General features: G+C 39.3%; 4 non-coding genes and 2 pseudogenes across 4 annotated transcripts; 5 read left to right on the top strand and 1 right to left on the bottom strand.

The window, feature by feature from the left end:
• The first annotated feature begins 617 nt into the window (after window positions 1-617).
• Window positions 618-916, top strand: LOC111724951 (annotated as a pseudogene).
• A 16,510-nt stretch (window positions 917-17,426) lies between these two features.
• LOC100958702 lies at window positions 17,427-21,385 on the bottom strand (annotated as a pseudogene).
• On the top strand, window positions 20,904-20,974 carry TRNAG-GCC. The gene has a single exon. It is a non-coding gene; the product is annotated as a tRNA-Gly (tRNA).
• Window positions 21,386-21,492: 107 nt separating the features above from the next.
• On the top strand, window positions 21,493-21,564 carry TRNAM-CAU. Its single transcript has one exon. It is a non-coding gene; the product is annotated as a tRNA-Met (tRNA).
• Window positions 21,565-22,003: 439 nt separating this feature from the next.
• On the top strand, window positions 22,004-22,085 carry TRNAS-UGA. Its single transcript has one exon. It is a non-coding gene; the product is annotated as a tRNA-Ser (tRNA).
• A 1,227-nt stretch (window positions 22,086-23,312) lies between these two features.
• TRNAQ-UUG lies at window positions 23,313-23,384 on the top strand. Its single transcript has one exon. It is a non-coding gene; the product is annotated as a tRNA-Gln (tRNA).
• The last annotated feature ends 3,963 nt before the right edge of the window (window positions 23,385-27,347 follow it).

Raw genomic sequence — 27,347 nt, 5'->3', positions numbered from 1 at the left:
GTGACTTTTTGTATTGCTGTTTTGAGGAAGAAATGAGATAATACAGGCAATTTACTTATAACAGCACCTCACAAATAAGTCATAAAAATGTATGCTAAGTAAAAGGTACACTTAATCTTCCTCTTCAGGGTTGATAGGTTGTAATTCTTCCTTGGGAAAAATGAGAAGACTCGAATTGATCCCGAAAGAATCCAAAACTGAAGAGTGGACTTCTACTGTTAACCTTAGGAGATGGGCCACCCAGATACCAAAGATAAGGGCAGGCACTTCTTTCTTATAGGAAACAGATAGGTATATACATGTATTTAAGAATAATTCAAGTTATTTTTGTCCACCAATTATACTTCCAAGAATGTATCTGAATGACAAATGTAATTCTGAAATATATTCTGTAGAAATGATTAGAGCTATGAATTATAATTTACATACAAAGATGTTTATAGCAGTATCATTTGCAATAGGAAAGAAAAAAAACCATCTTGTTACAAATACTATAATATCAGTGTTTAATTGAAAAAAGCATGTCATAGAGCAATACAAGGGCTGTCCACAAAGTATCTAGCCATGCAATATGAAAAATTATATTAACAGAGGTAGCAGCTGGGCAGGCAACCATAATGCAGTTTGTTGAGGCAAGTCGGCAATTTGTAAAGGACTCAATTCAACTAGTTAAAAGATGTACCAAACCTGATAGAAAAGAATTCCAAAAGATTGCCATGGCAACAGCATAGGATTTGCTATAATGGGATTCATTGACTTCTTTGTGAAGTTGATCCATATCCCTATTGATGATATCATTGTTGGTGGCTGAGTTCATTTTGGAAGAATATTTTTCATCTTAGAGACTGGTGAACAGTGAGGGTTTGAGAAGCTCATGGAGTAAAAATTTGCCTATGTATTTTGTCATGTTTTTCTTCCAAGATATTTTCTATTTCTGAATTAAAATAATTTTAAAGTATTTTTAAATAAAGATCGTTTTTTAATTATAGATTATAAAACATAAATATCACATTTTAATGAATGAAAATCATAGATTCCTTATTTATTTCAGCATTTCGGTTTATAGAAGAAATTAAAGAGCCTGGTGAAATATTAAAAAAAAGAAAAATTATATTAACAATGGCTGGATACTTTCCAGACAGCCTTCACATACATAGCAAGGTCCAATTTTAATGAGATAAACTAAATGGGCATGTATTGGTATAAACATCTTATTATTTTTTTTTTAGTGACAGAGTCTCACTTTGTTACCCTCGGTAGAGTGCTGTGGCGTCACAGCTCACAGTAACCTCCAGCTCCTGGGCTTAGGCAATTCTCTTGCCTCAGCCTTCCAAGTAGCCAGGACTACAGGCACCTGCCACAATGCCTGGCTATTTTTTTTTGTTGCAGTTTGGCTAGGGCCGGGTTCAAATCTGCCACCCTCGGTATGTGGGGCCAGCGCCCTACTCACTGTGCCACAGGTGCCTCCCAGTATAAACATCTTAATTCTGACTCAAGGGATGCTGATTCTTCATTTTTGCCTCCTAAATGTGGATGTTTCCCAGCGGTTCTTTGATCCACTCAGTACTCTACATATGCTTCTTGGTAACCTACATGGAGTACGTGCAGTATTCCATATTCTGATCTTAATTTCTTTCCCAAGCTTCAAATTTGTCTGCCTAGATTATCCTATGGCAACTCAGATCACGCTAAATTCAATATTCTCACAACTGCCAAAGAGATAGTTTGAGCTTTGTAGACTTATTTGCACAGAGTATATATGAGGCTATTAGAGGAGAAAGTAATCAATTTTAAAGGAATCTCTGAAACAAGTAAATGAAATAGAGAACAAAAGGGGATTGTGAAGGCTTTAAGAAAGAAGAAATGACAGGATTTTATAGATTTCAGATTGATAACATATGCTCCTTTGATAGGCATAGAACTGAAATCACTGAGGGCCACCTGAGGGCATGGGTTGTGTTTTCCCATCTGTGAATCCTCAGTACATAGGCAGACTGCCCATTGTTCTTTCCATAGAAACAGGAATTCACTTTTGATCATGGCTTATCTTCATCCTCCTTGGCTAACATTTGTAACATCACTGCTGTCTGATAGGAATGGCCCTTCACAACGAAGAATACAAGCCATAATAGTAGGATATAGCCACACCTGCCTGCCACCTAAGATATCCAATCTCCAAAGGGTTACTCAACAGAAGCTGAACTGCAACTAAATGCAGAACAGGACATTACTGTGTTAATTCTAGACACAAGCACACATAAAAGTAACACCCCGGTTTGTCTGTCAAAAAGGTTTATGGGGCATGAAAACTAACAATAGATTGTCTATTGGCTACATGCCCAAGGCTACTTAGCAGGAAACCAAAAAGTAGTCTAGATAACAATAAGCAAAAATTTTTAACCCTACAGGTACCCACTAGTAAAAAGGAGGCACTACTGGCTTGGCGCCCATAGCACAGAGCTACGTAGTTACAGCACCAGCCATATAAACTGAGGCTAGCGAGTTTGAACCTGTCCCCGGCCAGCTAAACAACAATGACAACTGCAACAAAAAATAGGTGGGCATTGTGGTGGGCGCCTGTAGTCCCAGTTACTTGGGAGGCTGAGGCAGGAGAATCGCTTAAGCCCAAGAGTTTGAGGTTGCTGTGAGCTGTGATGCAATGGCAACTCTACTGAGGACGATTTAGTGAGATTCTGACTCAAAAAAGAAAAAAAGAAAAAGAAAATAAAAAGATTAATCTAGGGGGTGAAAAGATTCCCTTAGACCTTAACATATGTTTTTAACCTGTTATTTATTTATTTATTTATTTTTTGTAGACAGTCTCACTATGTCCCCCTCAGTAGTGATGTCACAGTTCACAGCAACCTCAAACTCTTGGGCTTAAGTGATTCTCGTGCCTCAGCCTCCCAAGTACCTGGGACTATAGGTACCCAGGTTATTTTTTTGTTAAAGTTGTCATTGTTTAGCTGGTCCTAGCTGGGTTCGGACCCTCCAGCCTTGTTGCATGTGTCCAGCGCTGGAACCTCTTTGCTACCAGCGCTGAGCCTAACCTGTTTGCTATTGCCTGAAGTCTACTTAATGAGGGAGACAGCCTTTTATTCTACAATTTGCAGTGGAAAGATTGCAGATGCAATGTACCGTAAATAGAGCAAATTAGTTTTTAAGTCAAAGGTAAATATTGATGATTTCTTGTGTACTTTCTCTCTGTCCTTCTCCTTATTTGACCAATGGTTTGGGCATCTACAACCTGTCTTTCAGGTACTAACTTCACTCTTTTAAGTATGCAAATGGGAAACCGATAAGGGCATTGCCTTGCAGAGTTTATCTGATAAGGGATAGGGTTAAAAAGTCAGCAAGGCCTGGGCATCTGAAACCAAGATGTACCAAGAGAAGACTGGATATCCTGAAATTAAACTTCTCACATTCCACAAATTGACCTCAGGCACTTTTGTATTTTTGAAACAAACAAATGAGGTTTAAAGGTTTGTGCCACATCCAACAGGTGCAGGAGCTTTATAAGTTCTCTGATTCTTCTGTCAGCTGAAAATTACTAGCCCAGGAGCTGAGACTAACATTTCCGCACACCATCTTTCCTTTCCACACTGACTGATACGCATCTGTCGAATGGATCAATGAATGGTGTATTTTTCTTCCTAAATAAATTCTTAATGTTTCATGGCCTGCCCTTTTATAGTGCAACAATGTGCTAGGAGAGTTTTCATGCTATTTTTTTTTAATTCTATTTTTAAACTTTTGATTGTGGTAATTTGTTTTTTTTTTTTTGAGACAGAGTCTCAAGCTGTAGCCTGGTAGAGTGCTGAGGCATCATAGCTCACAGCAACCTCCAACTTGGGCTCAAGCTATCCTCTTGCTTCAGTTTTTCTATTTTTACTAGAGATGGGGGGCGGGGAGTGTCTCACTTTTGCTCAGGCTGGTCTTGAACTTGTGAGCTCAAGCAATCTACCTGCCTTGGCCTCCAGAGTGCTAGGATTACAAGCCTGAGTCACTGCACCTGGGCTATTGTGGCAATTTGTAAACAACACAGAAGTAGAGACAATACTATGAACTCCTTTTTGTGCCGGTCTACAGATTCAGAGACTTTAACATTTGGTGAGATGGAATGTATTCCAGCTCTTTACTCTCACTTTTCTTTCCACACACTATACAGTTTAACCCATAAGCATTTTATGGCAAATCTCTAATAGATAAAGTTTTTTTTTTTGCATAACAATACTGCCTTTGAAGCCGCAAAATCAGCTTACAAGGTGGAGTCTGAGAAGCTAAGCTAAAGCAGTATAGCTGACCTAGTTTGCTTAGCTGGCATTCTTTCCCCACGTACCTTTCATGATTATCTAGTTAAAGTTTTCTTATGATTGTGAGGATGTTTATCTCAAAACACTTTGAGGGAGGTAGTAAAGCTTAGACAATAAGTGTTGCTATATCGTTAGGGTAAAGCTTACTTTTATGTTTAAGTATTATTACATTCTGAGAGTGCTTTTATGTTGTTTTCTTTGATGATTCTTTTAAACAAAGTTAAAATTCTTTTAGATAAAGTTAAAACCCTTTCTGGGTTTGTTTCCTGGTATCCCATTATCAAAACTATTAGAATTGTGATGGAGGCAGAACAGAATTGAGAGGCTACTCTTGTTGCTCTATGACAATAAAGCTTGACTCAGAAAAAAAAAAAAAACAAAAAAACCTGAGAAGTTAAGTAACTTGCCTTAAGTAACTTAAAGATGAACAGATTTATGAGATTTAAAGCCAGGTCTGTCTCATCCCAAAGTTTCTTCTGTTCATAACCACTATGTCATGCTGAATCTGCACAATAATAGAGAAAACGGTGGAACTTTACTCAGCTTATAGATGTTACAAAACAAATAAGCAGTGAAGGAAAGCATTCTGACTTTATGAAAAGTAATATAAGAAGGTATTATGCCACTAGCTATTTGTGGGTAGATGAGCCAAAATGTTCCTTTTGGCCTTCTGAAGTTTCACTGAAAAATCAATCCACAACAGGCAGATTAATTGGAGAAAAAGCATATGAATTTATTTAACATGTATACCCAGGAGCCTTTAGTATGAAGATCCAACTGCCACCCCAGTGGTATGTAGAAGCTTGTATACCATCTCAAGGTTACAGGAAGAAAAGGAACTTGGATCCTAGCAAAATAGGTTCGGAGAACAGGGAATAGAGGAATTCTATTGAGGGGCAATAAATGATTACTAGGGAGAATTCAATGGGCTTGAAGAACATAATATGGCCTGGGAGAAAGTCTGTTGTGCCTGTAGAGTGGGTAATGGTTTGTGACAAAATTCTGTCCAGGTTAGTCTTCCTTCCTGAGATATGGGTTCAGTTAATAAAAACTCAGGGAAGGAACCAGAGATAATTTTTTTCTTCTTTGCTAAGTCTAGACTTTAACAGATAAAGCACTTCTAGAGAAAAACTTTATACCCTGCTTTGGGAGAGATGTTGGTGGTGGGCATAATGGTCAGAGGAACCTTGAGGCTTCTTCCCTTTAGCATGTACAAAGCACCATATTTGGGGGTAATGGTTTCTGAGATCCAACATGAGTAAGATGTAACATAACAGTTAACATTACACTGTAAACTCCATGCGTAACTTCTAAAAATGATCAGCGGAAGAGTTCAAAAAGGATTTAATGAGTGAATGTGCATCCTTTGATACATGTCACGTTACCTTATTGATAAATTTTAGACTCATAAAGTTTGACATATGGAAAGACTCAAAAAGCTCAGCTAACTTAGTTGTCCACAGAGTGCACAGAAATTCTCAACTATTATGTGTCCTTTTCTGGCAACCATCAGAGCTCTGCTTAATCACTTCCAAAATGAGGAGCTCTTTACCTCTCAAGCTAATTGTGAGAAAATTCTTTCTCCTACAGAGCATGATCTTCCTCTCTGTACGTTTACCTTTTGTTTGTGGTTCTGTTCTGTGATGCTAAAAAGCTTAATCCAATCCTCAAATGTTATAACTCGAAATGTTTTGATTATGGTAATAAATTATTTCTTTTTCTCTCTGTATTTTTAACATGTACAGAGCACTTAGCCAAACCTATTGTAGTAACTTATTTATTGTTTTTTGTTTGTTTGTTTTTTTAAGCGACAGAGTCTTACTTTGCGCCCTTGGTAGAGTGCTGTAGCATCACAGCTCACAGCAACCTCCAGCTCTTGGGCTTAGGTGATTCTCTTGCTTCAGTCTCCTGAGTTGCTGGGACTATAGGCTCTCACCACAACACCCGGGTATTTTTTTTGTTGCAGTTTGGCCAGGACCGGGTTCAATCTTGCCACACTCAGTACATGGGGCCGGCGCCCTATTCACTGAGCCATAGGCGCCGCCCCAACTCATTTACTCTTGTCAACCAAAAAAAAAAAAAAAGAAAACACACACACAACACACAAATGTCTAGAAATGTGTTGTATGTATTAGGGAATTAGAAATGAAAATTATAAACCCAAATGCAGAGCTTTGCCACACAGTATATGCACCTGAAGAGGAAAGAGTAAAAGAAAACTTGTATTAGCAAAAGGGAAGTTCTCATAACCTGCTTGGAAACATAGTGTATTGATTTCAAAGACTCAAAGCCAGAGTTGGCACCAATTCATTGGTGGAGATGCCATTAGTAGGCAGTGTTCTTTTGGAAAACATCTTGTCTGATTTGCTGCAGTCCTAAAAAAAGCATGTAAGCATGAAACCTACCCTTCATGGTCTCCAGCCTGGCTCTAATTGTTTGATCTAGACAAAAAGTGATTTCATCCTGGTGTCTGCAATTTTCGCATTCCTCACTAGAAGCTTGAGGTGGCCATATTGTCCCCAGCTGAAGGATGAGGAGGCTGCTTAAACACTCCTTGATCACTTCCTCCTCCCTGTCTCTACTTATCTCTCTCTTCTTTCCTTGCTTAATTTTTCTCCATGACAATTAAGTCACCATCTAACACACTACGTTACTTACTCTCTCCCATTAGCCTGCCAGCTCTCTGAGTGCAGACTTTTTGTTGAGTTTTGTATATACTACTCAGTCCCTTTGCCTGTATTTCAGCACAGACATGAGGACTGCACCATTTGGTGGCATGTTATTTAGAGATCTCAGAATTACCATAGAAATAGATCTAATAAAACTGTAAAATGCAGGAAAGGTCCATTAGTCCAAAGGACACTTGTCCTGATATGTCATCACATAGAAAGTATGTTTTATACTAAAAACACCATATAACAATACTTCAGTTTGAAGATGAAATGTAGACAGCAACTGGGTTGTTACAGTGAGAAATAAAATGAGACACTATCTGTAACACATTGCAAAATGTAAAGTACCCTACAATTGTCACTAACTGTACCCAGAGAGTTTTTACCTTCAGTAACTTGCTTCCCCTCCCCCCTCTTTCACCCTCTCCCTTCACTAGTCTCTCTCCTTCCACTCCTCTCTCCACTCCTCCCTGTTTTTCCTCTTTCCTTTCACAAATCCTCTTCCTTCCTCCCTTTTCCTCCTCGCCCCCCTTCTTCATCCCACCCACTTTCTTCCACTCCTCCCTCCTCTCTTCTCATTTCTCAGAGATCATTTCCCGGCTCCTGCGCCCCCTCGTGGCCGCTACGCTCTGGGGCCTGTGCTGGGTGCCGGAGAAAACTGTCAAGCTGGCAAACCGCGCAGATGGAGCGGCCTGTAGATGAGCAAACCCAGGGCCTGCACGGTGGGAATCACAAGAACTGAAAGACATTTGTGCTGCCCGTAAGAGCATTATAATACAGTTAGAGAGGCTTATTAATATGTTTGAATTCTGTAGACCATAAGCTCAGGAGGGAACTTTTGTTTGTTTATTTGTATATGAACTGAGCCTTATTTTTATTCTCAGCCCCTTTCTGCTTAGCGACAAATTCTTCATCTTAGTCAAATCAGGCTCCTTCAAAGTCAATGGACTTTGACTTCGTCTTAGGCAATACATGACTTTATCAATTTTGGGGCCTCCCTTTCCTTAGAAAGGTATCTCAGAAGAGACCTCTGCTGTGTCCAGGCAAATGGAAGAGTCATGGGCCCTCCATTGTCATCTGTCCACTGGGGCCTCTGATTCTATTAATATCTACATCCTTGTGGCCTGGTTTCTGACAGTTGAACCACTCAATCCACTTTCTTCCCTGCATCCTGGTAAGGCAACTTTAGCCTCTGAAACTGTCAGTCACATTCATAGCCAGAAGAATGGAGAAATATCCAGAGCTTCCCCTCTGCCCTGTAGTTCTGTCTCAAGTCCTCCCAAAGCTGTGTCCAAATAAGGTCATGTTCTGAGATACTGAGGTTAGGATTTCAATGTATGAATTAAATCCATGAAAAGGTGGTTTATATCCTTTAAGAAACAGCCAGGAGCTTCCTAGGTGGTCCACATACCTGGTAATTTCCTTCTTTTTTGAAACAGTCTCACTATGTCACCTACAGTGGAGTGCCATGGCGTCACAGCCCACAGCAACCTTCAAGTCTTAGGCTTAGTGATTCTCTTGCCTCAGCCTCCTAAGTAGCAGGGAATACAGGTGCCTGCCACAACGCCCGGCTATTTTTTTGTTGCACTTGTTTAGCTGGCCTGGGTTGGGTTCCAACCAGCCACCCTTGGTGTATGTGGCTGGCACCGTAACCACTGTGTTACAGGTGCCGAGCCAATACCTAGTAATTTCTTAAAAGTAGGAGATAATTATGAATTCAGCCTGTTATTAAAAGACACTTCATTTAAGGACTGAAGATAATTATCTACTACAAGAATATTTTGCACATTCCTTATCAGAGGTCAACATATGTTAGTTGCTAAAACATGCTATTATTTCCATAGAAAATCTAGCCATTTTGATTACTTGAGCCTGGAGATGGGAAGAATAACTACAAAAAGACTCAAAGTAAAGATATTGCTAAGGATTGTTCACCAGATGAAGATTTTGTTATCTTTCTTTCTTAGAAACTCCCTCTTCATTCTATGAGGAGCTTGTCTTCCCACTTTAACCCATGAAGAAAAAACCAGACAGGCCTACGTTTTTTGCTAAATTTGGTAGATGCCAGAAATTCTGTTTTAGTCATCTATTGAGAAAGACCTCTCTTGATTTAACTAAGCTATGATATCATCTTCTCTGTAAAGTCTCATCTCTGAGATCTTTCATAGAATATTGTAACTACACATAAGGGAAGAGAGAAATACGAAGGCCAGAGTTAGTAAGGGGTGGTAGATGTGGGAGAATGGGATTGGGCCCCAGAAGGTATGAGCTTTGGCACATAGCTGATCCCACATCCTTGGGTGTCAGATTGATTTATTGGCTTAAACTGCATGACATTTTCTCATTTAACAAGAAGTTCTGAGGTAAGACATAGGGAAAATCTAGTGAGGTGGCACTTCACAGTCATTCTCCCCATCCTTTTAGTGATCTTTTCTGTACAACAGAGGCAGCAAAATTAGAAACATTTCTTAGGTTCTCATGTAGTCTTGGTTTTAACAAACTACATCTCTAGTAAATCAGATGTACCCACATGGGATGTACAGGATAGAAATGAGGCAGGGCTACATTTCTGCTATTTCAAGTGCTGTTTGGTTTTCCTGTGCAGTGTTAGCAGAGTCCCCAATGACCCATCATTGATTTTTAAGGACGGAGAGGCAGGCTGGAAGACACCTGTTTTGCTGATGCTGATGCAGGTGCTGCATGGTTCTAAAGTTGGCTGCAAGCAGGGGCTCTGTGACTGTGGTAGTATAGCTTGGTGAAGTAGCAGCATTGTAGTGCTGAATACAGAACAGCCAGGAGCTTCTTGGGTGGTCCAGTTCTAAAATGTGGCATTGGAAGTCAGTTCTGAATGCTCATTGTAGAGACTACCTTGTAATAAATTCCTTCCTGCTTAACCAATCTGAAGTGCACCTTATATTCTACACCCGAACCCTGATCAACACAGAGGACAACTCCAGTGTATTGTCATTAAGGACCCAGGTTCTTTTTGTCTTTATATTTCACAAGTTTAGGTTGCCAGCTTAATATCTTCCATGGTCACTAAATGGCTCTGTTTGCACCTAGGATTATACCAGGCATAGTAACATCCAACAGAGGAATTTTGTTTTAATTATTTTGTTAACTGAAGTATTCCCTAAGTTTAGAAAAGTGCCGGGCACATAGTAGGCCAACAGTAAATATTTGATAAGTGAATAAATAATGAATAGATTACCGATCTAGAATCACAAAAGAGCTTGTTTGCTTTTCTGCTGATAGTGAGACAACTGTGAACAGTCAGGGCGAGGGGGGAATCAAATCAAATGATATGAAAATAAATCCTCCTGGTAGGGAAAGGGAAGGAATAAGTTTACATTCTTAATTTAAAGTGAAAGGAACTGTGAATTGTAACCTTGGGGTGCAACAGTAGCACATCTGACTCCAGATTTGAAGGTTGCGTGTTCAAGTCATGTCAGGGTTGGGTTAAAGTGACCAAATGTCCAGCTTTTGGTGGGACAGTCCCGATTTTTAACAATTTGTCCTGCATCCCATGGTGTTTTTTTAAAAAAGTCCCGATTTTTGGAAATAATGCATGACATGTTAGATAATTGCCTCAGAAAGGCCCTCCCCACAAAAAGCTTCTTCCTGCCCTTAAAGTTACAACTCCTCTTCTAACACAGGGAGTGGCCTGCTTACCTCATCACCCTGTTCCAATTTCCTGCTGCTGGCCCCTATGGCTCTTTCTGCCAGAGCAATAACTCCTTACTGGTTATCCCACCAGCCCAGCACCATTCTGAGACTTCCCTATATAAGGGTACATGTCTGCTCCTTTCCTTCTCTTTTTCCATCTCTTCCCCCTTGCTCTTCTCTACTCTCTCTCTCTTCTCTTCCCCGCTTTCTCCTTATCTCTCTCTCCTCTTTTTTTTTCTCTTCGGTGCTGCTCTGCAGCCTCCCTCCCCCCACCAATAAAGACCTTTTGTACAAGCCTTGGTGGTCTGTGAGATCTCTGCTGGTTGAAGTGCCTCTCTTTTACAACAAGCTAGGGAACAGCAGGAGAACAGGAAGGGAATATACAGTTTTCAGCTGCCATGTGGCTATTTTGCCAAGATATGAGTTTTATATTATTTTTGTTAATTTCATAATGTTAAATGTTAATAATAACAAATAATTGTTGAAAACTGATTATCCAGAACTGCTTATCAAAGTTCGCATTGTTCATCAGTTGTTAGAATTTGACCACCATTGTTTGGACTTAATGAACAATGGTATTTTTTGGCATTGGCAATAACGAAAACATTTTGTAACTGACTTTCAGACAATACATATCGTACTATGTGCTAGTGCTAGTTAAACAAGTGATGTCTACAAATCAACTATTCAGATAATTTAGGTAAATAATTTATTTCATGAATTTAGCAGACAGTACTCACATTATTTATATTTTATAGTGGTGGCAAAAATTCTAGCGCTGGCCTTGAAAGTGACACTTATGACTTATGAGGTATCATTATTAAAAAAATAGATTGATAAGGAGGAGGTTAAATCTTGGGCATCAGCAAAAATCACAACAGAGAACAAATGGTTAGAAATATTTCATCATTTTGAAACAAACCATGTTCCATACAATAATGCACTAAAAATTGTGGGATACACACTGTCCATACCAGGAACTAATGCTGCGACTGAACATGTTTTTTTTTTTTTTACAGTAAATAAAGTGTGGACATCAGAAAAATCACAATTAAGTGTTGAGCCTTTGAAAGCCATTTTATTTGTGAAATATAATTTAACAAATTCTTGTGAAAAATTTCATGACCTTTTAAACAGCAATCTACTAAAAAAATTCACTTGAGAAATATGCCAAAGAATAAAATACTATACATAATTTTTTAAATGTATTATATTATAAATTATACTTATGTTGAAATTAAAATATTACAATACCATTTTTGCATTCTATGAAAAATTTTGTTGGTCCATATAGACCAGATTGTTAATTAAGAACTTTCCCCCCATCAAATGGTGTCCCACTTTACCAATGTTAAAATCTGTTCATCTTAGGTTAGGTGTGGAAGTGTTTCAGGTGTAAAACTAACGCATGGATTTTATTATGAGATATACTTAGTGTCAGTAGTTCTCTGGACCAAGTAGGTCTGGATATTGATTAAGCTAAGAATAGAACTCTCTCCTTGCTTTTCTGGTTCTGGTAAGACAGTTACATAAGATTTCAAACAGATAATCCTCCAACCTTTTACAAGGCCTCCAGCATATGACCTGTAGATATTTTGCACCACATCCTCAGTTACTGAATTATGGCTGACAGGCTGGCCACCTCCTGTGCTACAGGTGCACCATACTCTGTATTGCTTTAAAAGTTTCCCTGCCATTTTGGTGGCAGCCCATCTGCTTGCAGAAGTTTTAATAAATCTCTATTTACTTTGCCTGGTTCTTTGCAGCATTTTTGACACCTAACACTCAGGCCTGGATAAAAAACATGAGACCCTGAAAAATGTCAAGACAGAAAGAACAGGCCATCTGTAATCTGCTTTCAAAGAGAGTCAGTGAAATTCCTCTTTGGCCTTTGCTTGCTGTTGGGATTCTAAAATGAATTTCGTCTTGAATGATGCATCTTTTGACACCCTCTTTCAAGGAAGATTTAATGTAAATGCTCTCATTTGGCATCAGAAACTATTGTTTTCAATTTTCCCTTTTTTTCTGATCTTTTTTTTTTTTAAGGCCTTTAGCTGCAAAGGACACCCACCACCACCCTGCCACAAGAAACACTAAATGTTGGCAGTTTTCAGAAGGTCATCTTTAGCCCTCTTTGCTTCTTGATTTTTCCTTATTGGCCCACAGTTTTGCCCCCATACTCACCCCCTGACCCAGAGCCAAGAATCTAGAGCCATCCTGGACAGTATCATCTTCTTGTCTTCTCAACTGACCAGTGATTTGTGCAGTTTTACCTCCTGATGTTTTATCCTGTCCCTTCTCCCCATTACACAATGGCTTTTTGCTTCCATTTTTTACCTCTTGCCAGGGATCATGATATAAATTTAACTCCATTACACGGCTAAGCTAGAAAATTGAAACCAGGCATGGCAGAAATAGAAAACAAAAACAAGTGGAAACTGAAATTAAAACTGGACCAGCACAGTGTGTATAGAAAGCAAAGTCCACTGCATGATTTTCAATATAATAGAGAAATTTTATTTAAAATAAAGTTTAGAGTAGTTCCAAAGAGCTCTGGAAGCAGATCTCTCCTGAAAAAGAGGTGAAAGAAATGGAGGAGAAAAAACAATGCAGAGATTACTTTTTGAAATTAGTACCAACTCTTTTCATTGGCCTCCCTGTGCCTCCAGAAATTACTTGCATTTTTCTGTTTGTTAACCCGTTATTGAGAAATACTGAGTAGGGCAATTTTCCTATGGGCCCTCTAGAGTTCCTTGTTCAACAGGCAGGCTTTCTTCCCATGCTTCCTTGAAGCTCCTTTATTCTCTTCTCAGGTCTCACTGACCTCATTTTATCTTACGGCCTTATCTTTAATTATATTATGATGTATGGGAAGTAATATTAATACCAGATTTTGATACTAGATTTCTAGACTCTTGGTTTTTGGTGGTTCAAAGAATGAAACAATAGCCCACAGGATCAGTAGTAAAGGTTAAGTTTTATTTAACAAGTGTTACAGCTCTCACAAAGAGCCAAACCTCCTCACCGTGCACAATCAACAGTAAGATAGGTTGTTTTTTTTTTTTGAGACAGCCTCAAGCAGACTCCCCCTGTCTGGAGCATTGTGGCATCACAGCTAACATTCAACTCATGGGCTCAACCGAGTCTCCTGCCTCCACCTCCAATGTAGCTGGGACCACAAGTGAACGCCACAAGTCCTGGGTTTTTTTGGTTGCAGCCTTCATTGTTCCGCAGGCAGGGCTGGATTCAAACCTGCCATCTTAGGTGTATGTGGCTGGTGCATTAGCCACTTGCTCTACAGACGCTCAGCCAGTAAAATAGATTTCATAATAGAAGTGTTACAGTTCTCACAACAAACCAAACCTCCTTGCAGGGCAGGATCAGCAATAAGATAGTTTTCATAAGACAAGTGTTACAGCTCTCACAAAGAACCAAACCTCCTTGCAGGGCAGGATCAGGAGCAAGACAGGTTTTATAATACAAGTGTTACAGCTCTCACAAAGCACCAAACCTCCTTGCAGGGAAGGATCAGCAATAAGATAGTTTTCATAAGACAAGTGTTACAGCTCTGGCAAAGAACCAAACCTCCTTGCAGGGCAGGATCAGCAATAAGATAGTTTTCATAAGACAAGTGTTACAGCTCTCACAAAGAACCAAACCTCCTTGCAGGGAAGGATCAGCAATAAGATAGTTTTCATAAGACAAGTGTTACAGCTCACACAAAGAACCAAACCTCCTTGCAGGGCAGGATCAGCAATAAAATAATTTTCATAAAACAAGTGTTACAGCTCTCACAAGAACCAAACCTCCTTGCAGGGCAGGATTAGCAGTAAGATAGGCCTTATAAAGTGTTACAGCTCTCATAAAAAGCCAACCCTCCCTGCTCCAGCGTACTCTTTTGGAAGTCTGTGCTTCGGCTCACAGCTTAGGGGCTTATATAGTGGCAGTTGTCCAATGAACTTTTGGGTCTTGAAAACAGACCAATCAGGAGCAGGTTTTGAAAATAGACCAATCAGGGATGCACTGGAGGAATTGATTTGCCCAGAAGTCCGCCTGAGGAGATAGCAGAGCACCAGTGTCTTCTCCGGCTCTGGTAGGACGGAATTCCTCCATTCGCAGCAACAGCTACGGGTCCAGGAACAAGGTGGGCGGTCTCGGTGCCACCTTGTCCAGTATCAATATGAATTGATGGTGCCAGGCAGGGGTAAAGGTCAGCCCATAACAATTCACTTGGCAACTGCTCCAGGGAAAAGATGAGGCAACAAGTATTTAGTTGGGCACAGTGCTAGTCTTACTGTGAGTTTTATATATTATTTCTTCATTTTTTCATCTAACAAACTGAAGCTTGCCATAAATAATATACTCAGGTTCATATTCTAAATAAGTAATAAACCAAATAGGAACTTAGATCATTCTGACAATAGATTGTATAGAGTCAGCAGCTTAAAAAGATCAATATTTTATTTATTTTAAAATTATGTCTGTCTGCTTTCTTTCTTTCTTTCTTCTTCTTCTTTTTTTTTTTTTTTGACAGTCTCATTTTGCTCAGGCTAGAGTGCAGTGGGTATCATCATAATTCACTGCAACTTCAAACTTTTGGATTCAAGCGATCCTTCTGCCTCAGCCTCTCCAGTACCTGTAACTCCAGGTGTGCTCCACATGTCCAGCAAATTTTGCTATTTTTAGTAGAGAGTCTAATTTTTCTATTTTTAGTAGAGGGTCTCACTCTTGCTCAGGCTGGTGTCAAACTCCTAGCTTCAAGTAATCCTCCCAGCTTGGCTTCCCAGAGTGCTAGAATTACAGTTGAGAGCCACTGTGCCTATCAAAAAATTTAATGTAAAACGAATGTGTATTTTATTTAACTGTATAATTAATGACTGAATCCATAACTTACTACAACCAATTCAAAGGAAAATTAACAACACGCACTGAAGGAATTTATTAGTAGAAGTGTGAACTAAATAAAATCCTAACTCCCACCCCCAACTGACACCTCCCCACCAAGGGGCCACCAGAAAAAAGTTAAGGGTGATAAAGCACAATTTTATACCCGAAGGGAGGTATAAAGCACAATTACTCATGCATGTTTTCTCTTCATAAATATTTGTAATTGCTCCTATAGCTTAAGTATGCAATGTAGCCATACCTCAGTATCAAATTATGTGCCCTTTTGTCACTCTTTTGAAACACTGTTCTTGTCTTATGGTTGGAGTGCTGTTTCCCAGCCTGTTAGAATGGCCACTGCAAGTTGAGACTTCTTCACAGAGAAATAAGTCTGTCCTTTTTAACAATATAAACCCTGTGTGTGTGTGTGTGTGTGTGTGTGTGTGTATTTTTAAATAAGTGAAGCAAGCATGATTCATATCCACAGGCAATAATCACTTACAGTCAACCTGACACAATCATTTGCATTTCTATGGAGAAGAATCATTTGCATACCCATACATTTTCTACAATTTACAGATTTGTAAAATAGCTCCAAGACAACAGAAGGGTATAGGTATTTATAGAATGAAATAATCCAGAAAAAGGCACTACACTAGACACATAGTAATCTTTTTTGGAGGGGTCAATTTTTTTTTTTTTAAGAGACAGAGTCTTTGTCACCTTCAGTAGAGTGCTGTAGCGTCACAGCTCACAGCAACCCCCAGCTCTTGGGCTTAGATGATTCTCTTGCCTCAGCCTCTGGAATTGCTGGGACTACAGGCACCTGCCACAATGCCTGGGAATTTTTTTGTTGTAGTTTGGCTGGTCTGAACCTACCACCCTAGGTATACGGGGCTGGCGCCCTACTCACTGAGACACAGACACCGCCCTGGAGGGGTCTATTTTAAGACATTTCACACATTTTCCTATAACAAATGAAATACAATTATTATTTATCAGTTAAAAATAAAATTAAAAAATGAAGCTGGACACTAAATTGGTAAGGACGCTTTTAAGAAACTTTTATATATTTATTCAAAAGGTAACTTAACCATAGAACAAAACCCACTTAACATTATAAAATCCAATGTTTTGAAATCTTTTTGTGCTTGGCAGTAAGATTCTCTTATCGAAAGTTTTTCATCCATTCAGGTATTTTGCATGATATCAGAGGTGATCAGAAATCAAGGTTGCAATGAAGTAGTTGCTATGAATTATAACCCTCTTATAAACTAGAAACAATGGGATTTTCTTTTCTGTGCAGGCAGCTCTGAAGTTAGCAGGGAGTAACTGTCCACCTGAAAGAAGCTGGTCTGAAAGAATCTTTTCCTTGATCAGTTAGTATGAGAACCTTGATAGGACTTCACAAGAAGGGAAGCATCATAAGCCTTCCATTTCTTTTGATCTGTTCCCAAATATCCACCAAAGGGTTTTTTGCTTCAAGTATAACTGGGGTGCCACAACCAGAAGAAAGAGCCAAACACTCACTTTGGTTAAAGTTATCCATTATTAGCAAGATTCAGAATCCCACGAAGACAGGAGATCATTCTTAAAGCACATCTTACTTTGAGAGAATTTCACACAGTTCTTATGTCCTCCCCCAAAGTTACTATCTTTAGGTACCCAGCCCTCCAATCTCCAGCTGAAGCAATCAGTGTTTGTTACTGTCACAAGCTGTATATCTGTTCAGTTTTTTCTTCAGTTCAGGGTTGCGATGGCCTTCACAGTATTGGAACCAGGGGAGGAATGGTTGACATGACTGATAATTACTTAGATCATGTTTTATAGCTACGAGGAAGGGAGATTAGAGGCAGTTTTTCCTCTTACACAAGGACAGAAAACTAGGTTGCTAATTGAAGTTGGAGCAAATGCTGACACAGATTTGTATTTTCCAAGATATTTTAAAGCACAAATCAGACCTCCACGGCCTCCCATGGAGTAGCAAAAAGTAAACATCTTCCCACTGGAAAACTGACATTTATGACTTGGGGAAGCTCCTCTGGTATATTCTACAGTTAGTTTTCCAAGAATCTTCAGTGGCAGTCACACAAAACCTAGCCCCAGAACCAAAGTCCTGGGTGTCATCTTCTCTAATATGATAGCCTTGAGGGCTGGTATCTGGTGCAATGATGTCAAGGCCATGTTCTGAAGCAGCAGATTTTGATATAAAATTTTACTCTGTGCACATTAAACCAGATAGCCAATATAGTGCAGGGCCATTTCCAGTTTCTGCCGTTAGTGGTAAGTAGATAAGAAATTCCATTTTGCAGTTCAGTTCCACATTGTCATGTTCAAAAACTTTCTGCAATCCCCTAAAGCGCTTGTTGATGGAAATCTGTTTCAGTGCCGTTCTTTTCCTAGGGTACCAGTAGCAGTGTACCTGCAAGAAGAGGTTGGAAGTGGTAAGGAAACATTTTAATCAATATGCTATTGCAGTAAGGAAAAGAGTACAGTGTGGCATGAACTGAACTTCAATTTGTATAGAGGTGACTGCCATTTTAAAGGGAGAACGAGGACATGGATGGTGAGTGGGGCTCAGTAGAATCAGAGAAGTGAAAAATTATAAAAATCAGGAAGGTGGTGTTGGTCCATGTGGAACCCATCTGGGTTTGCTGACTGGTACTTGCACAGGGGGCTTAACCTCAGGTGTTGTTTGGGACAAACAATGAATTCTTTTGGCAACCTTGAGTTTTCTCAGCAGGCACTTTAAACTGGACTAGGGATGTGGTCTTCAGCTGTTAGAAACTATGTTAGTGTGTTGTTAGTGTAGGTTTATAAGTCAAAGTTGAGGCCTAGATAGGAAGAGGGTACGGAGAAGCCTGGCTAGAGTTCTGTCAAGGAGAGAATCTTTCGTCATCTGACACAGCAGAGATAGCCACAGGATTATTGAAAGTCATAGAGGTTAAAAAGTTTGGAAGTTAAATCCAAACATAAGGTTTCTGCTTTGGAGGAAATAACAGTCCAGTGATTTATTTTTATTCATGATTAAAATAAACCATGAAATTTGCAAGGATAATCCTATACTTGACCCAGCTGTAGTACATAGATATAAAAGTAATAGTCTCTGACTGACAATGTGAGTGCCAAGAGTGCAGAATATAGAATTTATGGAAGAATTCAGAGAATGTGGACACCAAAGCAAAATTTTGGACCCTAAATGAGATCCTAAATTTGGACCCTAAATTTATGATTAAAAAAAGGAGTGGGAGGACAAAGAAAAGAACCTATATACCAGTCTGTAGTCTAGGTACATGCAGTTTTACTTGTTTTTATAATATGACAGAAAAAACTTAGATTTCCCTATATCAGGAGTGATGCAGTGTTCAGCTACAACTGTTGGATTTTTGCACTATTATGCAGAATAACACAGAAATCACCTTTAAAAAATAACTTTGAGCATTCATTTGGCTTTATTATAACTGGACGAAATATGCCTCAAGAGCATTGGCTTTCTTTGCCTCAGAGGAATTTCACTGGATACTTGTTAAAACATGGCAAGACATATTATTGGAGCTATTGTAGTAGGGAAGAGAACCTCACTGAACTCAACTCTGAATAATAGCAAGAACAGATGGAGATCTGCAGTCAATCACTGAGTGGGTGTCACCAGATGAAAAATTTCTAAGAAGGGTGGGAAGATACTTGATAAACTGATTAGCAGAATTCTTGTGAAATTCTATTAGGTATGTTAGGCAGGCCAAGTTCAGGCCTAGCAGAGAGGATGGCTCAGAGAAGCCTGAATAAAGTTCAAGAAGGAAGTAATTTGTCAATGGTATATCAGGTACCATTTTAATTTACCTTTTTTAAAGCTCTTTGAGGGGTACATGTAGGTCAACTACTCTAAGCTCAATTTACATATAAGTTAAGTACTAACAAATTATGCAACTTAACCGAATTTCTGTTGTTAGGAGTTGGAGAAACCAAGTTTATAGGCTAAATTCTTTTATCTTTTTGAGTATGTTGAGTGGGAGACAGGGCTGGAGAGGAAGGGCTCTTGATATGTTGCCCTTGTGGTTCTTAAACTCCAGGTCTGGAGGGATCTTCCTGCCTGGGGAGCAGAAAATACTGGCATTATCAGTGCAAGTTACCTCACAGACCCCAAATGCTTTCTTTGAGCAAAACAGTGCCTGGTAATTGCTTCTTAATTTGGTATTGCATCTTCCTGGCTTTCCTCTCCTTCAAAGCATCCTAATCAAATCCGAATAAGTCCTCCCACTAACATGGCACTGAAACTTCTCTATTCCAAAGAATAATTAAAAAGGAAAACAGACTGAGATAGAGGCATGTGAGACTTTTGCATGATTTATTAACCAGGCTATCAGAATTCATTACCTTTCTGAAACCCAAACTTAAGACTTGATAATTTACTTTCCATTGTTCATTAATGGTTTTCTTTGTGGGTGGGTTTTTTTCCATAGGAGACCTGTATATCTGCAGGCACTGTTTTGGCTTTTGGTTTCACAGTGCCCCAGGAATCTCAGTAGCTAGTGGCCATCCTCTCCATAGGCAAATAATAGGGATGTATGTATGGAGTAGGATCAGAAGAATCTGTACTTTCAGAATTTTCACTTTATTAGTCTCGCTTCACTTGACAATACCCACCTTGCCAAATGTGGGTCTCCACAACAGAATAACAATACAAGATCTTTTTTCCAAAATGAGGTAACTCGATATTTCAGAGTTGAAGTGAAATATATGACCTAGTACATTAATTGAACCGACTTGCATTCGAAAAGAGAGATTTTCAGCATTTAATTCCTTTAAAGATTTAAATTGAGGGAGGAATGGAGAAAGGCGCTACATATGTTGGGTATTTATAGGTCTTTTTCATCTTGAAAAGTCTCCAAGAATCAAATTTCAGCAGACATTGTTTCCTTCTAGTAATCTAGTTCATCGTTTTTCTGAGAATATTTATTTATTTGAGACAGAATCTTTGTCACCCTTGGTAGAGTGTTATGACGTCATAGCTCACAGAAACCTCAAAGTCTTGTGCTGTAGCGATCCTTTTGCCTCATTGCCTCTTCATTTTTGTAGAGACGGGGATCTCACTCTTGCTCAGGTTGGTTTCAAGCTCCTAAACTCAAACTGTCCACCCGCCTTGGCCTCCCGGGTGCTAGTATTTCAGGTGTGAGCAACAGGCCTGAGAATATTTAGATATCGTTTTTTATTTAACTGGATTCAAGAAAATTCTGGAGGAAGTATAATAAATTTTCAGTCTTCTTATTAATTCGGAAACGATATAAACGTGACTATATAAAAGCAAAGGAACGTGAGAGAAACGATATAAACATAGCTATATAAAGACAAAAGAAAGCCACAAAGAAGAGCATTGGTGGTTCAGTGGTAGAATTCTCGCCTGCCACGCGGGAGGCCCGGGTTCGATTCCCGGCCAATGCAGTTAGTATAAACGTTTTCTTGAAAGTATTTTTCCACGAAGTTTACAAAGGAAAATATTGGAAGTAACTGTTGACCCCTCTAAAGTATCAGGGGATAGCAGCCAAAGCTTTTGTATTAAACCTGTATAAATTATATCATTTAGCAAGCGGTCGGCTTTGAAATTACCCGAAAATTCAAGGAAAAAACTGGAAGTAAGCGTTGACCCCCTGCAGTATCTGGGGATGGCTAAGACCAACTTTTGTATTTCACCTTTATAAATTATATCTTTTAGCAAGCTGTTGGTTTTTAAATTACTTGAAACGTAATCTGGTCCAAGCTCCAGTTAACTATGATCTCAGCTGATTAGAGTTTTCCAGGGGGAAATCTAAGCCTCTGGTATGAGGAATGTAGCTGTATACAGATTACCGACATGCTCGTTTCACTCTTTGAGACAGCTAATAAAAGACAATGCATCAAGTAGTAGAGCTGCCAAAAATTATAGTCTTCAGTACATACTTGAAAGAAATCTTACGGGCGTTAGCAGAGTGGCGCAGCGGAAGCGTGCTGGGCCCATAACCCAGAGGTCGATGGATCGAAACCATCCTCTGCTATGTGTCTGTATGTTTTGATGGACTGTTAAATAAGGTTTATCACGGACTACCTGTAAAAGGTTTGCGGACCAGACATGCATGTGTAAGAATCCACAAGGTAATTTGTTAGAAATACTTGTTTCTAGTCTCCAATAACAGTAAATCTTATTAATTATGTGTGGAGAGTTTGTTACGCAGTCTCTGGATTTGCAGACCGATACACCTCTTAGAGGCTGGCATTTGCCCCTCTTAAGGTCTTTCGTACATTGTACACCAGATAAATCTAATTTTCAATAACTTATTTCCAACTTGCAAATCTTCACAATCGTGTTCACGATTTACTTAGGTCGAGAGACACTCCAAAACTGTTGCCGAAATCAACAAAATTTAAAAGGTTGTTTTTGTGATAGGAAAGGTATTATCCCTCATGGGAATAGATCCAGCGTGTTATCAAGGGTGCGTAGTCGTGGCCGAGTGGTTAAGGCGATGGACTTGAAATCCATTGGGGTTTCCCCGCGCAGGTTCGAATCCTGCCGACTACGAAGGTACATTTTATTTGCAGGAACAGTTACCTGCTCAATCATACAAAGCAACACAAAATACACTGTTATCTCGACTATTATATTCTCCATCAAATTTGAAGCAGATAATTTTAGTCCTTTTGTATAGTAAGATGTAGAGAAAAATCTTTGAAAATGTCACCTGAAAACACTAGGAATTTCTGAGGCCACTATAAAGGTGCTGGAAAATTCCTAAGGCTTTTAAATCTTTCGAATTGCTGTCTCCCTCTGTCTGACTTTCAACTCTTACCTGCCTTTTTAACTTCTGGATTCAGTATCTCAAAGAGAAATTTCCAGTCTTCCCTTCCATTTGGAGCCTCATATCATCTCACTGCGGGGGTCAGAATTGCAGGGAGGAAATACTAGACAATTTTCAAAACTGTTGCACAGGTCTCTTAAATCAGAGATTTATAGCTGATATTTCCTCTATAAACCCATAGGTAGACAAAGGTTCACAGCCCAGGTTAAGAATTCATCAAATGCATAGTTCTGATTTTGCAAGAACTGCAAACAGTCAGCATGAAGCTTAGAACAATTTCAAGGAAGGGGGGCTCTGTTAATACTTTGAGCCGGCTGGTGCGATTCTGAAAGTCCAAAATAGAAAACATCATCCTCACGCTGTCAAAAATTATCGAGACGAGTCTCTTTGTTGCTAGCCCCACGGTGTAATGGTTAGCACTGTCGACTTTGAATCTAGCAATTCGAGTTCAAAACTCGGTGGGACCTGGCAGTGCTCCACCGTTTTGAACTACTTTGTACCCGGAGAAGGGTAGACGCCCGATCACTTGTGCACTTTAAACACCCAATTAGGGTCAGCAAATAAGACTCTTGAGAAGCGTAAGTTATTCCAGCCCTACTCTTTCACCTTGAATTCCACATCCGTCCTTCCATTTTTGTTGGATGCCATATTTGCTCCAGATTTAGATTATTATCCAGATGCTTAAGGATACATCTTTCACGTACTGGATTCTAGTTCTTTCCTTTTTTTGAAGAATTATCAATGTGTTCATGTTCCATTAGTTTCCACCATGAACTTAGCCTTGGGGAGTTTGTGGTGTGTATGAACCTTTTGGAGTCTTTGATATATGGGATGCAGAAAATAATTCTATTTTTATTTTTTATATTAAAACTATAGTTCACAAATACAGAACAGAGTAACATGACCTTCAATCAATATTTCTAGAATTTTCCTGAGCGAAGTTTTAAGGAGGCCCCATGGTGTAATGGTTAGCACTCTGGACTTTGAATCCAGCGATCCGAGTTCAAATCTCGGTGGGACCTGCTTTTGGTTCTGTGACCTGTGTTTCTCAAATATCTGGTACATAGCCGTGCATCCTAACACTCTGGGAGGCACACGCGGGCGGATTACTTGAGCTCAGGAGTTTGGGACCAACCTCAGCAAGAGTTAGACCTCTCTCCATGCCTGAGACTCGGTCTCAAAAAAAAAAAAAAAAAAAAATCATAGTACGTTCTGGTCTGTGGGTTCACGTTCTGTTCTCGCTTTCCAACAAATACTGATTCCAATTTCTGATTTCTTAAAAGTCCTAACCTTGTGGAATCTTCATTTTTTTCTGCTGAAACCTATTTTTGTCTGGGTTCCCAAAGGCAGTCAGACGCTAGGTTATTTGCATTTTTCAGGATGCTCACAGTTCACGCATCAGAGGCCCCTGTCATGAATCTTTTCTTCTTTGAAGCCCCTAAAAATGTATTGGTCTAATGCAAGAATATACATTAAGATTTTTAGTGGGAAGTTCCTCTTATAAGGATTCTATAGTATGACTCTGAATCCAGGAGTTTGAGTCAAAATCTCCCTGGGACTTCAGGAACATTTTATCTTGGCGATTTTTCCTCTGTTGTTTTCCAGTTAGCCCACTCTTCTCCATTAGCCCATCTTTGAGGTTTATTGCACAAAGTTACCATGGTATCACAGTTAACACTCTATACTTCAAAAGCAGCAATCCCAGCTGTTGGTGGGCTTCTAAATTCCTTCTGTTTACTTTCCACACTGCAAAATGTATCTTCCACTGCTTTCAATATTAGGAAAAGAACCCCATGAGCCCCTCTTGCCTCTAAAAGTTGTTCCAGGAAAAGCACTGTAAACTTCTTTTGCCTATTTAGCCCTGCTGATCATAGTAGTGTCTTAGGGCCTCTCTATTAGTTTCCTATGCTTCTGGAGGTAACAATTACAATTTTAGTTTCTTATAGCTTTGGAGATCATAAATCATAATGTTAACAGTGCTATATATATTCTGGAGACTTCATAGGATAATTTCTTTTCTCACCTTCTTCACTTTCTAGTGGCCCCTTCTTGTTCCTCTTTCTTCTATAATCTAAGTTACTACTACTGACTGATCTTCTAGCCTTCCTTTTTATAAGGACCCTCATGATTACATTGGACCCACTGGGATAATCTCCATCTTAAAATCCTCAAAGTAATCCATTGGTAAAGTTTCCTTATAAGGATTACTGCATAAAGTAATATATTTACAGTTTCTGGGGACTATGTTATTTGGGTGAGGGAAGGGGCATTATTTAGCCTACCACACTCTCTATTAAGAAATAGCAGGTATCTATTAATGTTCTTCTTTTTTTTTTTTTTTTGCAGTTTTTGGCCGGGGCTGGGTTTGAGCATGCCACCTCCAGCACATGGGGCCGAGGCCCCACTCCTTTGAGCCACAGGAGCTGCCCTTAATGTTTTTAGAATTAATCTGTCTGCCATGGCTTTTTTTCAAAGATATGTACATATCTAGATTAGGCTTATACACAATGTTTTCTTTCTCTTTTTGGACAAAGTTTCACTCTATTGCCCTGGGTAGAGTGCTGTAGCATCATAGCTCACAGCAACCTCAAACTCTCTCAAGAGTTCCTCTTCCCTCAGCCTTCCTAATAGCTGGGACTACAGGTGCCTGCTGCAATGCTCTGTTAATTTTTTTTCTAGGGATGGGGTCTAGCTCTTGCTGAGAACTGGTCTAGAAATCTAGAGCTCAAACCATTCACCTGCCTTGGCCTACTAGAATGTTAGGATTATAGGTGAGAGTCACTGTGCCTTCTTTATATGCAATGTTTTCAACGGAGAGACACTTGGATAATGTCTCTATGAGGTAATGACTAGCATTAGAACTCAGATTGGCAATCTTATGACATCTTGTATTTTTACCTTCTCAACTGTATTCCCTTCCAGCCATAGGATCCACTGCTCTCTGGGCCATCAATCTTCCTGAATGTGTTAGTTACCTATTCTTGTATAACAAATTGTTTCCAAATAGACAGTTTAAAGCAATAGACATTTACATCTCACGGAGTGGGTCAGGAACCTAGTCACAGTTCAGCTTGGTCCTCTAATTCAGGGTCTTTCATAGTCTGCATCTGAGGAGTTAGCTGGGCTATAGTCATCTTCAGGCTCAAGTGGGGAAGGAGCCACTTGCAAACTTACATGGTTGTTGGTAGGATTTAGTTTCTCAAATGTTGTTGGACTGAGACTCTCAGTTATTTGTTGGGTATTGACCAGAGTCTATCCTCAAATCCTTGCCATATGACCCTCACCAACATGAAACTTTTTCATCAATGCACATAAACTGAGAAGGCAATAGTTCAAATTTGTTAGCTAGATGGAAGTTTCTATCTTTTCTAACATAATCATGGAAGTGACATTCTATCACATTTTTTATATTCAATAGGTTAGGAACAAGTCACTATGTCTAGCTCACACTCAAGAGAGGGGCTTACACAAGAAGCACACCCAGTACATTGTGTTTTAGGTACCCTAGACAGAATGAGCTCTAACTATGCTGGCCTACTGATGACTGATACTTTGCAGATATCTCCTTTTTCACAGTTAGGAAGTGCTGTACTGAAAGCAATTCCTGCTACCTTCCATTGGAAAATTTATCTCTTGGTTGAAACTTTTTAAAGTTTTTCTTTATCTTTCATTGTAATTAAGTCAGCATCGAAGATTCTGTCATTCTTCTCATATCACTATTGAACAAGTTAGTTAGAATCTCTAAGAAGAATGAGTCTTATGGTGGCTCAAGCCTATAATCTCAGCATTTTGGGAAGCCATTAGCCTGGGCAACATACTGAGATTTCTCTGCAGGAAAAAAAAAATTAAAATAATAATAAAAAAAGAATCTCTAAGAATAATGCCCTAACATGGATATCTTTCAAAAGTTCCCCAAACAGGGCATGGTAGTTCATGCCTGTAGTCCCAGCACTCTGTGACTCAGGTAGATTGCCTGAGCTCAGAAGTTTGAGACCAGCCTAAGCAAAAGCCAGACTCTGTCTCTAAAAATAGCTGGGCATTGTAGTGTGGAAGCTTCCTATAGTCCAAGCTTCTTGGGAGGCTGAGGCAAAAGGAGCTCTTGAGCCCAAGAGGTTGCTGTGAGCTGGGATGCTACTGCACTCTATGGAGAGTGACAAAGTAAGACTCCGTCTCAAAAGAAAAAAAAAGTTCCCCATGGATTCTAGCGTGCAGTACAGAGAACCACAGAGCTAATTTTTTTCTTACCACCCTAGTAGTGACCAACCTTGTCACTACTCCCATGCATTTGCCACCTTCTAACATATTATATAGTTTGATTTTTAAATTGTTTATTGCTATTTCTACATAATTAAGTTTCATCAGAGCAAGGAATTTTGCATGTGGTATACAGCTATACTTAGAACAGTGGCTGGTACATATAAGATACTCAATAAATATTAAATCAAAAGGTTGAATGAGTGAGTGAATTAGTGGTTTCTTCAGGCCCAGGTTTATCATGCCTTTTAATTCCCAATCCCAACACTACTAAGATCAGTTATTTTTTTTCTTTCCAGAAACGTTATACAACTTGTCAATCACTTCATCTTTAAAAACATGAAACCTTGTATAATTTAACCTGTTTTAGCTTGGCATGTTTTGATACTGATTTGACACATAATATGTTTGATATTTATTAAATCATCCCTTGATATCTCCTTAGAATATGCAATTTGAATCTTGATCATATCCCAGATTTGGTTTTTATTTTTCCTTTAGTCTCATTTTCTTATTTATCATATGTTACATTGTGTCATAACACACACACACAAAATTATTTTTCTTAATTATGCTAGATATACGTAAGAAAGAAAGAAGCAGCCTATGACATCCAGGAACTGGTCTGATCCTATCCACTTGGCCTAGGAGTTGTCAGGAACTTGTCTGATGCTCACTGCTAGGCCATGGGGTTCTTCTGTTGAACATAAACAATCTCAGAGAACATTAGC

Source organism: Otolemur garnettii, unplaced genomic scaffold (assembly GCF_000181295.1).
Source record: "Otolemur garnettii isolate 467f Iridium unplaced genomic scaffold, OtoGar3 scaffold00029, whole genome shotgun sequence".
Classification (NCBI taxonomy): domain Eukaryota; kingdom Metazoa; phylum Chordata; class Mammalia; order Primates; family Galagidae; genus Otolemur; species Otolemur garnettii.
This window is presented reverse-complemented; position numbering and strand designations above follow the sequence as displayed.